The sequence below is a fragment of the Geotrypetes seraphini genome, chromosome 2 (genome assembly GCF_902459505.1).
Source record: "Geotrypetes seraphini chromosome 2, aGeoSer1.1, whole genome shotgun sequence".
NCBI classification, from domain to species: domain Eukaryota; kingdom Metazoa; phylum Chordata; class Amphibia; order Gymnophiona; family Dermophiidae; genus Geotrypetes; species Geotrypetes seraphini.
Genome location: NC_047085.1, coordinates 267,868,169 through 267,884,686, shown reverse-complemented (window position 1 = coordinate 267,884,686; position 16,518 = coordinate 267,868,169). Strand labels below are relative to the sequence as shown.

The window sequence follows — 16,518 nt, the reverse complement described above, 5'->3', positions numbered from 1 at the left end:
ACGAGGGTTCCACCATACTGTTTGTTCCAGATTTAAGTAAAACCACTGCCTTCTGCCGTAAACAGCTCCTCTCATACAGACCACAGCTAAAATCCTTGAATGCAAAGTATGGCCTCCTATACCCGGCACGTATGAGAGTGACTTTGAATAACATAACCAAAGATTTTACTAAACCGGATGAGCTGGCTACCTTCATTGAACAGCAATCTCCAACTCCCATCAATCAGGTTTGATAGCTTAATCTGCTGATTATGGGGCAGCAGCAACCCTTTTGTAGCTATCTGCTTATCAGCATATATATTGCTGACAAGATCTGCCTATGCCTAGCAATATGCTTCTGAAGTTCTTTGTTGTTTGCTCTGACCATCTCATGAGTTCTGTATTCTGTTTAATCTGTTTGCCTGTTGTATCACGTTCACTGAGGAGGGAGCTTAGGGATCCCCATTGCTGTCCTGTTTTCCTTAGCTGCACTCACACTGTTGCTATGTTGTGACCTTATTGTCACTTTTTGTAATTCAGGGGGTATTTGTATATGAGAAATGCATAAACTATGTTCATATGATGTTGCGATCTTTAAAATGTGAGACGTTATGTTCTAATATTCTTCTAATAGCATATTCACATACTTACCTGAGACTTCTTTACCACTATAATGTCACTTAAAATTATTTCACTGAATACAAAAGGTCTTAATAATAAAATCAAATTAAAGAAAATTTTGGACTATTTAGACAACCAACAGCCTGATGTCATTATGTTACAGGAGTCACACCTAGACGCTGCCACTTCAGCCAAGGTTCACCTGTCATTGGCCTTACCATCTTTTTTTTCTCCTGCCATTGATCGGAAAGGTGGCGTAATTACTTTCATAAGGAAAACTAACTCTATCTCCATTTTGTCTTCCTCCTGTGACCTAAATGGCCGCTGGGTCAAAGTTACAATAAGGCATGCAGGTGAGAGGTATTGCCTGTTCAATTTGTACGGACCGAATACTGATCGCCCAGATTTCTTCCATTCCATCTCTGAGCCATTGCTGGATGATGCTAAATCGAAACTCATCGTAGCTGGTGACTTTACTATGGTCTTAAATCTTGTCATTGATAGAAAATCAAACTGCATATACAAAAAATCTAGATCTTGGTACGCATTACAGGATCTTATTGTTAATGCTAAGCTCCTTGATATCTGGAGACACAATCATACTGATGAGAAGGCATACACCTTCTACTCCCCGCAACACTCATCATATTCTCGTATTGATTTTTTCTCATTAGTGATAACCTGTGCCCCTCCGTTACGGAAACGGAAATACTGTTGATAGCTGTTTCGAATCATGCAGCCATCACCTTACGGATTAAAACTAAGGCTCCTACCATGATACCAAGACAATGGTGCTTTAATAACATCCTATATCAAGATAAAGCCTTTTGTGATTTCCTTAGATCCCAGATCCAAGAGTATTTCCTGTTTAACACGCCTGACCAGACATCTTGGACGTGTTGTTGGGACGCTTGCAAGGCGTTTATTAGAGGAATCATCATCACTCATATGGCTAATAAACATAAAAAATTGAAGGTAGACCAACAGCGCATGGAAGAGGAAATTAGATGTCTTGAAATACAACATCAATAAACTCCATCTGATATCAATTTAATGCTCCGCCTGAATCGAGCCCGTTTCCGCTACAATTCTATTTTGAGTAATAAAGCTTCACATGCGATATTTCAACAATCTGCATCTTACTTTGCAGAGAATAACAAATTTGGTCATCTCTTGTCCAACTTCCTTAAGAGATGTGAGGAAAGATCCCATATTACCTCCATCAAATCAGAAACGGATGAAGAACTCACAGAAACATCTGACATATCCCAAGCATTCATGGAATTTTACAGGAAATTATACACTTCTGAACCCTGCTTGCCACACCTGTTACCGACATTTTTGGATGAGCTCCCACACCCTAGATTGGAGGAAGCAGATAACACTTTTCTAAATGAGCCTATCACATCTGCTGAGATAACTAAGATTATACATTCTATGGCACTCAAAAAGTCACCGGGACTGGATGGGCTGACGGTGGAGTTCTATAGGGAATTTCAAGATGTACTAGTGCCATTCTATCTGCCATTCATAGAACATCTTATTGAAACTGGGGAGGTAACTGGCTCTTTCACTGAAGCCACCATTATTGTTTTACCAAAACCTGGCAAAGACACACGCTATATTGCCAACTATAGACCGTTATCTTTGATAAATGTGGACGCAAAAATTTTTGCTAAACTGCTATCCAACCGTATACAGCATGTCATCAAGCTAATCTCTCCGGATCAATGTGGCTTCATTAATGGTCGCTTCTCCAATGACAATACCCAAACTTTTTCCCATGTCATTGCATGGGCACAGGGCCTTGATCGGGAACTGATAGCGGTTGGGCTTGACGCCGAGAAAGCCTTCGACCGTGTAGAGTGGCCTTTTTTTATTTTATGCATTACAATGATATGGTTTTTCAGATGCCTTCATTCCTAAAAAGTTCTCTATTCTGCGCCCACTACTAGAACACTTATAAATGGAACATTATCTTCTTTTTTTCGGCCTACTAGGGGAACCAGGCAGGGCTGCCCATTATCACCTTTACTTTTTAATCTTGCGCTGGAACTCTTACTTTTACGTATTAGACATGATCCTAATATCTCTGGCTTTAATCTTAACAACCAAGAAATTAAGCTATTGGCTTATGCTGACGACATACTGATGTACATCACACCAGTTTCATTTCCTCACCTTTTATCTGCTATTGATTTGTATTCGGTAGTGTCTGGGTACAAGTTGAATACATGTAAAACGGAGGTGATGCCTCTTAATTGTCCTGCGGCTGAAACAGAAATAACTAACCACGGAGTGAGATGGATACCTACTTCCTTGAAATATCTAGGGGTTCTATTCGGTCCTACCATTGAAGACACTGTTCAACTTAATGTAGACTATATACTGAATATCATAAAGACATCAATCTCCAGATGGTCCCCTTTATCTCTAATGTGGTGGGGAAGGCTTGAAACTATTAAGATGACATTAACTCCCCAAATCAACTACATATTATCCATGTTACCCTTTCACTTGCCTTCTTCTTTCTACAAACAAGTTGATTCTCTGCTCACAAAATTCTTATAGAAGAATAAGCAAGTCCGCATTGCACTAACTAAACTAAAGGCACCACGTTGTGCGGGAGGTGTTAATTTCCCTTGTTTTCTGCAATACCATCATGCCTTTATCCTGCGACAGTGGTCTACAGCCCACTATGATGATACATGTTGTGGTACTCCTGCCTGGCTCCTACTTGAGCACGAATTATATAGGAAACAGCGATTGAAATTCTTGGCTGGTATTACACTTTCAAAATCAGAAAAGAAGGATAAAATATTTTTGGCCTATAAATCAGCTGTGGATGCCATAGACTCCACTTTCTCATCTAGTTGGGCTGATTCCTCCTTGATACCTATTTGGAAGAATGACAGGCTCAAAATTTCAGATAACTGGTTGACATGGCGTGAATGGCAAAACAATAGTATTTGGCTGGTGCGCGATCTACTGCATAAAGAGGAATGGATCTCCTTTACAGATCTCTCGGACTCTTGTGGCCTGGCTAAATGCCAATATTTCAGATGGATTCAACTCTCTCATTGCATAACTCGTACTTTGCCTGATGTTCTCCATAGACCTTCCGAACCTGGTCTATATTTACTGCTACATTCTTTGCCCATGAAGACCGCCAAAGCCTCTATGTGGTACAAACTCCTCCAGAAGGCCACCTACATTGAGCCATTGGAATTGGAAGTGAAATGGAACATGGAACTCAATCTCCCTTCAGATGCCATAGACTGGGCAGGTCTGTGGTCGACTTTTTTCCAGTCCATTCGATCTGCCTCACTATTACAATCAATCTTTTTGTGTTCCATAGAGCAGTGTGGACTCCTGTCTTGTCTAACAGAATAGACTCTAACAAGTCCTCTCTTTGCTCGTCATGTAATCAGGTAACTGGAACATTGGAACACCTGTTCTTCTCCTGCTCACTTGTACAAGATTACTGGGGAAAAGTATGGTCAACCATTTGTGACGTATTGGGGCTCAATGACAACTTATCATTCCCTATTATTATAGGTATGGCACAAGCTCTTTCAACTCCTGTTCATAAAGATGTGTCTCGTTTACTCATGATAATGATGTCCTTAGCACTTCAATCTGTGCTCTATTGTTGGAAGGATCTATCTAAAGTTGAATTCCATATGTGGTTGAATGCCCTATGCCTAACTGGCAAATTCGAACGTGTACATGCAGAAGGAACAAATACACTGTCTAGATTTTTTGCAATATGGAAGCCTCTCATTGACTATTGAGGGGAATGACTTTTTGTATTGATCTATGTGGAACTGTTTACTGTCTATTGGCTTAATATCTACCTTTATCATGGCACTTGACTATGAATATGCAAACTGTTACCTGATGGTACTACTTCTGTGTTATTCTTTATTACTCTTTTCAATTGCATTACATGTAAGTATTTTGAATTGGTGTACACCCTGAATTATGCTTTTTTCTCCATGTTCTCTTTTCTGTAACTTCTAAAACCCAATAAAAACGTTTGAACTGAAAAAAAATAATTATATAGTGAATTGGCTTATGCATGTCACTGATGTTGGTGGATATTTTTTTTAATGAATTGCTTTATAGAGTAAGTTATGTATAAGTTGATTTGTTAAATCATTTAATTTAACTATGTTATAAACTGATATTTTTATATCCTCTTTATTCACTGGATAGGATTTGGGTAGCTTAATAGGTTAGGGGGAGAAGCCTAATGTCTGGTTAATTAATATATGATTAGCTTTGAAGTGTGAATGCAGAGTATTTTGAGATTATATGTTTATGTATACTGGAAAGTATGAAAGGCAAATAAATTAATATGATCCGGAGTAAGAATGGTAAGATGGTATGTTTGAATTTTAGTTTGATTGGGGAAACGATTAAATAACTTTTTAACAATAAGAATTTTCTTTGACATTGCATTAATATGATAATGGCTGAAGGATATTAATATAAATTTTGAAAAGACTAAGGGGCTCATAATCGAAAGAGAAAAACGTCCAAAAACCAGCCTAAGTTGGCACTTGGACGAACATTTCCCAAATACGTCCAAATGCCGATAATAAAAACGGGTTTTGGACAAATTTCTAAACGACCTAGGCCTTCATAGTGCTGCTGAATGACCAAAGCTAAATGGGGCATTTCGGGAGGAGTGTCGAGGGCGGAAGTTGGGCAGAACGTGGGCCGGCTTAAACTTAGTCGTACAGCATGTATGACTGAAAGTTATACAGCCCAAGATCGACAGAACTTGGACGTTGTGACTTAGACCATGTAAAACATGGTCTAAGTCACAAAAACCCACCTAAAGTCACCAGATAAACACTGAAAACACATAAAATAGACCCCCACACACTACTCCAGTTATCCCCGACCCCCCCTCACCCCCCCATAAAAATATTAATCATGCCTTTCAAATTCAGCCTCCATACCATCATCAGCTGGCCGCCTGGCATAGGAAAGCCTAGTCGTCCAGCACAGAGGCAGATTAAGTCATCTTGGGGGTGGGTTAGGGACCCATAGAGAGGAGGACACATGTCCATAAGCCCCTGTAATCACTGCATTGATATTGAAAGATGTGCACTGCCCTATACACCCCCACAACTCTTTTTTACTGGCATATAAGTGGCTCCTGCAACCATAAGGGCTATTGGGGTGGTAGATAAGTGGGTCTAGGGGATTCTGGAGGTGGTTTGGGGGGCTCACTGTGACCTATAAGGGAGCTGTAGTGAGGAGAAGCCATGGCACCCTTTTTGTGAAGTTCACAGCAGTGCCCTGTAAGGTACCCCACTATTTAGGTGGCATGTCTGGGTGTTCAGTCCATCACTTTGCAGACCCCTCCCACGTCCAACAGGGCTTGTTCTAGGCGTTTTTGACTTAGACAAAAAGTTGGGCGGAAATGTGGTATAAAGATGGACGATTTAGCGGCTTGGACGATCAGATCGGCAGGACGTATAATTAGACGATTTTCGAAACAAAAAAATTTTGGACGTATTTTTTGAAAATGTGTCCAAGGCTGTTTTTTACTTAGGATGACTTGCGGCTTAGATGCAAACGGACTTTCGATTATGCCCCTCCACATTTCCCAGGGATCTATCAGCATATGTAATTTGTACTGTAGTTTCAATTCTATTGGATTTATTAACATGTCTACCTATTGTATATATAATATGATATTAGGTTAATATCAAGACAGGGAATTGTTTTATGAATTGACTAGTTATTTAATTTATAAAGGGGTTACAGAATGGTCATCAGATTATTACTTTAGTAAATAATGAATGTCATATGTAGAAGAATTCCATGTGAAGAGTATATAGATTGACTGGGGGAGGAGGGTGGTCGCTTGCCTTCATGAGCGCACCCAAGTTTAAGAGATGCTTTATGGGAGGGGTTTGGGGTAGGAGGAGGAGGGGTTTTACATTGGGTCCTTAGATGTGTGGGGAATTTGAATCTTATTATATGTTTACAGGGAAAATAGTGAAATATTTAGTAGCATGGTTAAAACACCTAATATGGCTTTAAAAATATTTTCTTTGAACGTCAATGGGCTCAACCATCCAATTAAAAGGAGGCAAACTCAACTTCTTGAAACAGCAGGGAGCGGATATTTATTTTATACAGGAAACTCACCTGTCTGCTGTTGAGTCGAAAAAGCTGAAAGAGGGGTGGGTTAAATATTGCTTATTCGCTCCTGCTGTAGGAAAGAAGGCTGAGGTGGCTATCCTGGTAAATAGAAAATGCTCAGCTGCATTTAAAGTAATATCAGCAGATCCCATGGGACGTAGGATTCAGGTGCACATGAGCTCAGGGAAAGATATCCTGATGCTTTTTTTTTTTAAATATTTTTTATTGAAAATTTTTTATACTACAAACATACACTCCAGACAGAACAACAGTACAAAGTCAACAGCAGACAACGCAATGACCTCCGTGTTAATCCTTCACAGAGGCCTAAAAGACCCAAACCCCTCCCCCCCGCCCAGAAGACTCACCCAACCCAAACCCCCCCACCTCCCCCCACCCCAGCACTCCAATGTGAAAAGTTCAGGAGCGAACTTCTGGCTCTATGGGACATACTTTCCTATACAGGGGCCCAAATTTTCTGACATTTCCTCCAGGACCAGGACCACCCTTACGTACATCCAGGTATTCAAATTTTAATAAGGTAAACAGTTCATTTCTCCACATCGTTACCTTAGGCGCCTCAGGTTGACGCCACAATACAAGGATGCTTTGTGTAACAGCAAATTACCCCCCTCTAGACAAGCTCAATGTAGTAACTTGGGAAAAAATTAAAATATCTGCCCGCAGAGGAATCCGCTTACTCAATATAGTTTGTAAATACAGAGCAAGAAAAGACCAAAAGGTCTGAAGTCGGTCGCAGGACAAAATCATTTGAAGCAGGCCCACCAGGGTGGACCGGGCATGTGATGCAAACCCAGAAACATAGGTCCAGTATGGAGACACATACAGCCGCAGAAGAAACTTGTATTGCTGTTCCTGCAAAACTATAGAACGAATCAGCTGAGGCAGATGTTTCATAAGAAGGTGGAGGCCCTCCCTTGTGACTTGCTCAGAGGGAGACAAATCCTGGTTCCACACAACTGCCACACCCTCATAGTCCCAGGGAGCACTAAAACTCCCCAAACTGGTTTGATGAAAAGACAAACTAGTCCTGGTCAAGCAGGATAGAGTCAGAGTCTCACTCACCATATCCGCCATGTCGTCATTCAAAGTGGCAAACAAAAACAAATCTCCCCTGCCCCAGGCAAGAAAAGGGTGGGGAAAAGAGACAGCACCAACAACTATATCTAACCAATAGTATTAATAATGGTGAGAGAAAGCCCTCAGTCACACAGTATGCAGTGGGGAAACACCCCAAAAGCACCAGCTATCACAAGTATAACCCACTCACGGGTAGTAACTGTGAAATATCCTCGGGCTAACCCTGTGTGCAATAAATATGTGAACCAGTGCACAAACCTGTGTGCTAAAGGTGAACAAATTAATAAATAATGTGAATTAATAAGTTGTAAAGGCTGTTTCTGCCCTCCATCCGGGGAGCTGGAGCTACCAAAATCAGCCAAAAGGCACAGATACACGCTAAATCAGTTATAGGAAGTACTTAGCTTCTCCAATAAATAGAAACAATAGCCAGCCACGATGAAGCTCGTCCAACAGGACTCCGTTCCAAGGGTGAAAAACCCCCTTCTTCAGGAACCAGCCAGGCTATCTCAGTAAAATCTTGTACACTGGCCTCAGATGTAATGGCAAAGTTGAAAATGGTGCTGACCCAAAGGGAACGTCTTCTATAATTTAACAACCGCATATCACACGTCACACGTACATCGATGACGTGACGTCTGACCCGGGAGATTCAACATCTCTCTGAAAAACTCCAAACTCAGTGAAAAAAAAAATCTATCCCTTTTCCCTCCCATATCCCCACCCTCCTTATCCTTTGATTACTTGAAGACATATATTCAGACTGATAGCCATAGCCCTCCCCCAGGCATCCTACTTTAATTTTCCCCTCTATATTATTACAATTAAACAACCCAAATTAAATAAAACTCTTTCTAAATAGTAAATCATTATATAAGGATGGTTTAGAATTTTTAAACCTAATTAAGGGACAAAAAATTCCTGAACATACAAAAGAAAGTTTAGAAAAGCCAATATCACTAAAAGAATTACAAACAGCATTGCAGTCTCTTAGAGTTGGATCCGCTCCAGGTGGGGATGGTTTCACGATAGAGTTTTATAAATCATTTCAAAATACCCTGTTACCATATTTGTTAAATTTATATCAGGTTCAACTAACTAAAGGTTGCATCACAAGTACTATGGCAGAATCATTAACTATAGTTTTACCAAAGCCAAATAAAGATCCCACATTGGTTTCAAACTACAGGCCTATTTCTTTAATCAATGTAGATGGAAAACTTTTGGCTAAGACATTGGCTTTGGGCTTGGCTAAGGCTCTCTCCCTTTTAATATTGGTATGCACTAGTGCTGCCCGATTCACGATTCGAATCGGTTCACTGATTCACTTCGGGTGAATCGATTCAAATCGATTTAAATTTTTTAAAAATTGGCTTCCCGATTCGTACCCTCTTCCCTTGCTCCCTAAAGCAGGAGCGGCAGCGCTGCTCTTGCTGGCTGGCAGCTGCCGCACCTGTTTTAGAGGGCGAAGAGGGAGGGTCAGTCGGGAAGTGCTGCATCCAGCTTCCCTCCAGGCCTCCCCGAAGGACTGCCCCACCGAACGACTGCCTTGGGGGGGGTGCAGGCCTTCAAAGGATGAACAGGCCTTTAACGGGGAACAGGCCTTTAAGGGGGAAACAGGCCTTTAAGGGGGGGAAAGGCCAGGGATGGTGGCATAGGCCTTCAGGGGGCCAGTCCTTCGGGGAGGGAGGCAGTCCTTCGAGGGGGCAGTCCTTCAGGGTGTGGGACAGGCCTTGGGGGGGTGCAGGCCTTTAAGGGGGAACAGGCCTTTAAGGGGGGTGCACAGTGCAGACCTTTAAGGGGGGACAGGCCTTCAAAGAGGGGACAGGCCCAGGGATGGTGGCATAGGCCTTCAGGGAGGATAGGCAAGCCTTCAAGAGGGGGGACAGACCTTCAGGGATGGGGGTACAAGCCTCAGGGGGTAGGTGCAGGGCTGCAGGCCTTCAGGGGGGGACAGACCATCAGGGGAGGGAGGGCTCTGGTGTAGAAGTACACGGTGGGAGGGAAGGGGGGTTCAAAGAGATGTACATATGCCGGACTTTGGGAGGGGGAAGAAATAATGGGTCTAAAAATAGAGGAGAGGGAGAGAGATTATGGATAATGGATTTAGGGAGAGAAGTTGGGCACAAGGGATGGTGTGGAGGGGGGATAGAGATACTGGATAGGAGGGTAGTTGGGAAAAGAAAGGGAGAGATGGTGGACCCTGGGGTGGTGGGGAAGGAGAGAGAGATGCTGGATGAAAGTGTAGTTAAGAAAAAGATGGATCTGTGGATGGAGATGAAAAAAAAGAAAGATGCCAGACCTCCGGGGGAGGGAAGGGAAATGGAAGGGGAGGACAGAGATGGCAGATGGATGGTTAGAACGGAGAAAGAAGCAGATCCTGGCAAGCAAGTTATCAGAAGACAATCTGAGCCTGGGACCAACAAGATTTGAATGACCAGACAACAAAAGGTAGAAAAACTAATTTTATTTTTCCTTTTGTGATTACAATATGTCAGATTTGAAACGTTTTCCTGCCAGAGCTGGTGTTAGACCGCAAATGTGAGCTAGGATTTAAGAGAGAGAGGAAAAGTCTTTTTTGTTTGTTTATTTTGTTTACACCACAGTGCCAGTGTGGTTAGGTGACGAGGCTATAAAATAAACCCACCAGGATGTTTGAAATAAACACCCAATTGTGCAGGAAAATCGAATCGAAAAACCAATTCAGTAGGCTGAATCGAATCGAATTTTTTTTTCCTGAATCGGGCAGCACTACTCAGGAATTCTCTTTTTGTTCTCATGTACATAATTCATTTCCAAGAATAGATTTTATTTTTGTTTCAGATCAACTAACTCAGCAGGTTACAAAAGCCAGCATAGATTCGATTGTTTTATCAGATCATGCTGGAGTGTGGATTGAATTTAAACTTGCTGAACAAGATTGTAATAGACCTGTCTGGAGATTTGATAATACATTGCTTGCAGATTCAAACTTCCTTGAGAAATTTCAATTAAAAATGAATGAATACTTTCAACTGAATTCCACAGAGGAAATCTCTTTAGAAACTTTGTGGGATGCTTTTAAAGCTACAATGAGGGGGCAAATTATATCATATTCAGCATATGTTAGGAAATAACTTAAAATGGAATTTTCTAATTTGGAACAAAATATTAAAGATTTGGAGTCACAATTGGCCTTGAAATGGGAACAAATTACAGGCCCTCTTAAAAGCTAAATATAAATACAATGAGATTTCCTCAACTGGCTAGGAAAGATTTGTTTTCTCAACAGGCTCTGTATTATGGAAACTCGAATAAAGTGGGAAGATTATTAGCTAATTACCTCAAAGCAAAAAAGAAAAGTAAAAATTGTGGCTATTATAGATGAGAAGGGTGATATTCTCAAATTGGATCTATTTTAAAACAATTTTTGAACTTTTATAAAGCTTTATATTCTTCTGAGTTTTATTCAAATAAAGAACTTGAGGGTTTAGAGTTTTTAAAGCTAATTAAGGGACCAAAAATTCCAGAGCATATAAAAGGAAGTCTTGAGGTGCCTATATCTCTGAAAGAACTTCAAACAGCATTGAAGTCCCTTAGAGTTGGATCCGCTCCAGGTGGTGATAGTTTCACAGTAGAGTTCTATAAATCATTCCAAATTACCATATTACCTCATCTGTTAAATTTATATCAGGCACAACTATCTAAAGGTTGTATTACAGGTACTATGGCAGAATCTTTAACTATAGTTTTACCAAAGCCAAAGATCCCATGTTGATTTCAAATTACAGGCCTATTTCTTTGATTAATGGCTTTTCATATGTTAAATTTGATGAAAGTCATGGATGATCCAGCCTTCTCTGTGTCCTTAGATGCAGAAAAGGCCTTTGATTGTGTGAAATGGACCTTTATGTATCAAGCAATGGATTGGCTTGGTATTGGTTCCGGATTTATACAAATGATTCAAACCTTGTATAGTTCCCCTTCTGCCAGATTATATATAAATAATACTTTTTCAGAATGTTTTCGCATGGAGAGGGGAGTTAGACAAGGGAGTCCATTATCTCTTTTGTTATTTGATATTGTTCTGGAACTCTTGCTATTGGCTATTCAACAGGCAGAAGAGATACAGAGTATTCCTTATGCAGGTCAGGAATATAAGGTCTCTACTTATGCAGATGATATTTTGCTTCATTTGAGGAATCCTGAATCTACCATCCCACATTTACTAGATTTGATTGACAGATTTGGAAAATTTTCAGGTTATAAAATAAATTGGAGCAATTCGGAGGTTCTTCCACTAAACGTACACTGTCCAAAAGGATTATTTGACACTTTCCCTTTTCTTTGGAAGGAAGAGGGTATAAAATATTTAGGTATTTGGATTCAGAAAACGCTGGAAGAAACGACTAAAGTAAATGAAAAATCCTTATTGCTAAAGATCTCAGAATTGTGTGAGCAATGGAACTCACTACATCTGTCTTGGTGGGGGAGAGTCCAAACGGTTAAGATGATGATTTTGCCTGTGGTTTGCTACCAAATGGGTATGTTGCCAGTTTATTTTCAGGGGTCCTTTTACAAGAAGCTGAATAGCATTCTTACCAAATTTATTTGGCTTGGTAAAACTGCTAGAATTGCTTTAGTATCTTTACAAAAACCAGTTATGGCAGGTGGGGTAAATTTCCCAAACTTTTATAGGTATCATCAGGCCTATATAATGCGTCAGAGTATGTATTGGATCCTTCCTGAGCTCATGGAACATCTTCCTGATTGGTTGTACTTAGAGTGGCAAATTTTGTCCCCATTACGGCTGTTTCATGTGTTGAGTATCAAGTTACCTTGTTATGTTAAGGACAAATAGTATTATATTTGACACTTGGAAAACCTTGAAATTTATTAACAATAGCTGATGCCCCGGCGTTGCACGGGTATAAAGATACTTTATAGTGGTAATTGAAATTATTGTTTTACAGCTTAATAAAAAGTACAATATTCAAATTATAATGTGAAATATTTGACAAAATGAATACAATACAACTAATGCAAAACGTGATTATAAACAACATTTTTAGTTTCACCTCCAGGAGCAAGAACATATAAATTGTTGGGTGAACCCACCCTTGAGCAAGCAACATAGAGTTGTGGGCCGAGAGACCCCCAGAACATATCACCCCAGGTAGTGAGGGATCTGCATACCAAGTTTTGTTCAAATCGGTCAAGCCGTTTTTGAATTACTGTGAGAATGGCAGCTTTTTACATTTTTTCCATTGACATGAATGGGTGAAATATGATTTTCTGTTTGTAGCTCCACCCACGTGTGCAGGTGGGCCGCGATACCCCCAGAACATATCAGCCCAGGTAGTGAGGGACCTGCATACCAAGTTTTGTTCAAATCGGTCAAGCCGTTTTTGCGTGATCGTGGCACATACATACACACATACATACCTCCGATTTTATATATATAGATTTATCAGAAATTCCAGTAGAGAAGTCCATGTGTCAATCCTTATGGCTAAACTCCAAGATTCAAACCATGACAGGATTAATTAGACTTTTTGATGGGTAAATGTGTGTATCGGTTCATAGACAACGGCGCGAAAGACAAAAGCGTGCGCTGACAATTGAGCGCAGCGCACGCTGCTGCGCTGCTCTAAATTACAGTTTTAAGGTGCTCCGACGGGGAGTTTTGTTGGGGAACCCCCCCCAGTTTACTTAATAGACATCACGCCGGCGTTATGGGGGTTTTGGGGGGTTGTAACCCTCCACATTTTACTGTAAACTGAACTTTTTCCCTAAAAACAGGGAAAAAGTGAAGTTTTCAGTAAAATGTGGGGGGTTACAACCCCCCACACCCCCCACAACGCCCCCACAACGCGGTTTGATGTCTATTAAGTAAAGTGGGGGGGGGTTCCCCCCCACACCCACACCCGTCGGAGCACTAAAAACAGTAATTTAGAGCGGTGTGGCGGCGCGCGCTGCGCTCAATTGTCTGGGCGCGCCTTTGTCCCGGCGCGCTTTTGACCTGACACCGTGTGTATCGCATATAAGTATTAAAGAATGACAGGGGAATGTTTGGGGACTAGTAAGTCCTTTAATGATGTATGGAGTTCATTGACTACTTTTGTTGCATTACAGTAAAGGTCATGTTTCTTTCCTTTTCATTAGATTCTTTACATATTCAGGGTGGGTGGGTGGGGGAGGGAAATTATTTAATTATAATATTGAAATCGCATCATATTTATTGTATTAATAATTAAGATGAGGATGGGAGTAAATGATTGTTTAATGTAATAATTGTATAGTTATTAGTGCGTTCTATGCAGTATTTATGATTTACCAATTGTATTGCACTATCAAAATTTGAAAATCAATAAAGATTTAAACAAGATTCAAATTGGCGAGTCTAAGATCACCTGGAAGCACTGGATGCAGACAAGCATACGAACACTAGATAATGTTATATCAAATGGGAATGCTTGAATTTTCACGACTGCAACAATCTTTTGGTATTTCAAGGTCTCAAATTTACAAGTGGATGCAGTTGAAACAAGCCATTCAAAGGGGTTCCCTGATTGGTGAAATCTAAAAAATCATTATAGCTTGCAGGTTTTATGCTTCCAGAAAGATTTGCTAGGACATCAGGCCACCCGGTGGTATAAATTAATATCTGAATTCTTGAATAAAAAGCCAAAAACTAGTCTTAAAGACATTTGGAGCATTGAGATTAAGCAGCATATTTCTGCAACTCAATGGCCACAAATTTGTACTTGGGAGGATGAGATGTACAGCATCAGTATGTACGAGACAAACATGGTTTTTGTTGTTACATAGAAGTTTCTGGAGCCCTGTTAGGTTACATAAGTTAGACAGTTCTAAATATAATAGATGCTGGCACTGTCATCTAGACATAGGAACACTGGATCATTTACTGTTCTATTGTCCTTTGATACCCAGTTTTTGGAAGTTGATATGGGGACATAATAATAATATACTAGAATCTGCAATTCCATTGACATATGAGGTAGTCGTATGTGGAGCAATACTGCATATTAAGCCCCCCATGGACAGATATAAATGTCGGCTTTTCTTAATTATGACAGGGATAGCTATGCAAATAGTCACCCGTAACTGGAATAATTGGGATCATCTTAATTTCACTTTTTGGTGGGCAAACTTATGTTTAAGTTATAAATATAGGGCATACTAAAATATTTAAATTGGTATGGGGTCCATTGACGTCTTTTGTAAAATTGTTATAGTTTTTTGATTATCCTTATCTTTGCTGGTATAGTATTTGCACATCCGGGGGTGGGCTGTGGGTGGGTATATCTTTTATGTGATTCCTTGATGTAATATTGGTTGGTTGGAGGGTCTTTATTTTTATTGTTGTATTGATACTGATTGAGTATAAGTGCTTAATTGTTTATTGTTATGGTATGTATATTATATTGCTCTTTTTGACAGATGTGAAAATTCAATAATGTGAAAATTAAATAAAGATTAAAAAAAAAAAATGGTTGGTGAATGAAAGTGTTGAATCTATAATGACTCCCAGAACTTTACTTGAGAATTCGATTTGCAGTGAGGATCCTGAAGGCAACAAAATGGACGAAGGTAGTTGCTCTAATTTTGAGTCAAGCCAAAGTAACTTTGTTTTGGACTCGTTCAGTTTCATTTGTACAGTAAGGGCCCAAGACTGAAGTTTCATTATACATTCTATTATATTCCCAACGAAGTTATTGAGGTTCGAGTCAATCTCACGGAGAACAAAGATGTTGTCTGCATACGTAAATAGTGTTTCGCAGGGGGATAAAAGAAAAAGTTTCAAAGTAGTTTTGTAGATTTTGAAAAGAATAGGTGATAAAGGTGATCCCTGCGGGACTCCGTTTAAAGGCTTCCAAGAGGATGACATGGTGTCGTTCATATTAACAGTATATGAGCGAGATCGTAAGAATTTTGAAAACCAGTCTAAAATTGTGGAATCAATACCTATCTCAGAAAGTTGGTAAATCAAAATATCATGGTGAACGACGTCGAAGGCCACCGTTAGATAGAATTGTAACAAAATTTCAAACTTATTGCATGCTTGCAATTGCTGAACCTTAGAGATTAGTGAGATCAGTAGAGATTCGGTACTGAGATTAGGTCTGAATCCATGTTGGCAAGATAAAAGAATGGAAAATCTCTAAATATGATGAAAGCTGAGCAAATATAATGGACTCTAACATTTTGGTCAGTAGAGAAATATTCGCTATAGGTCGATAGCTAGACGGTGAGGATGGATCTAAGTCAACTTTCTTCAATAGTGGGGACGGAACAATGTGACCCATCTCTGCAAAAAAAAGACCTGATGATAAGGCAGAATTTATAAGTTTGGTAAGAGATGAAATGGCCTGAGTAAGAATTTTCTCATATAGATATGAAGGGAATGGATCCAGAGAACATTTGCAGGATCTTAATTTATGACACAGGTTTGTAACATATTCCATACTAGGCGAAGGTGTTTTCTGTGTTCTGTGTGTTTGAAAGACATGGTTTTCTGTTAGGATTGACTGTGTAGGATTGATCTGTACTAGTCTGGCTTGTTTAGTTTTACAATAGGTGTATTGATGTACTTCTCACTGCAGTATGTAAGATGCTGCCTTTTCCTAGGTACTCATGTGTGATGTGTGG

General features: G+C 40.1%; 1 protein-coding gene across 2 annotated transcripts in view; it reads left to right on the top strand.

The window, feature by feature from the left end:
• LOC117353555 (polypeptide N-acetylgalactosaminyltransferase 4-like) overlaps window positions 1–16,518 on the top strand; it is a 244,923-nt gene that overhangs the window by 9,945 nt on the left and 218,460 nt on the right. The window lies entirely within an intron of this gene.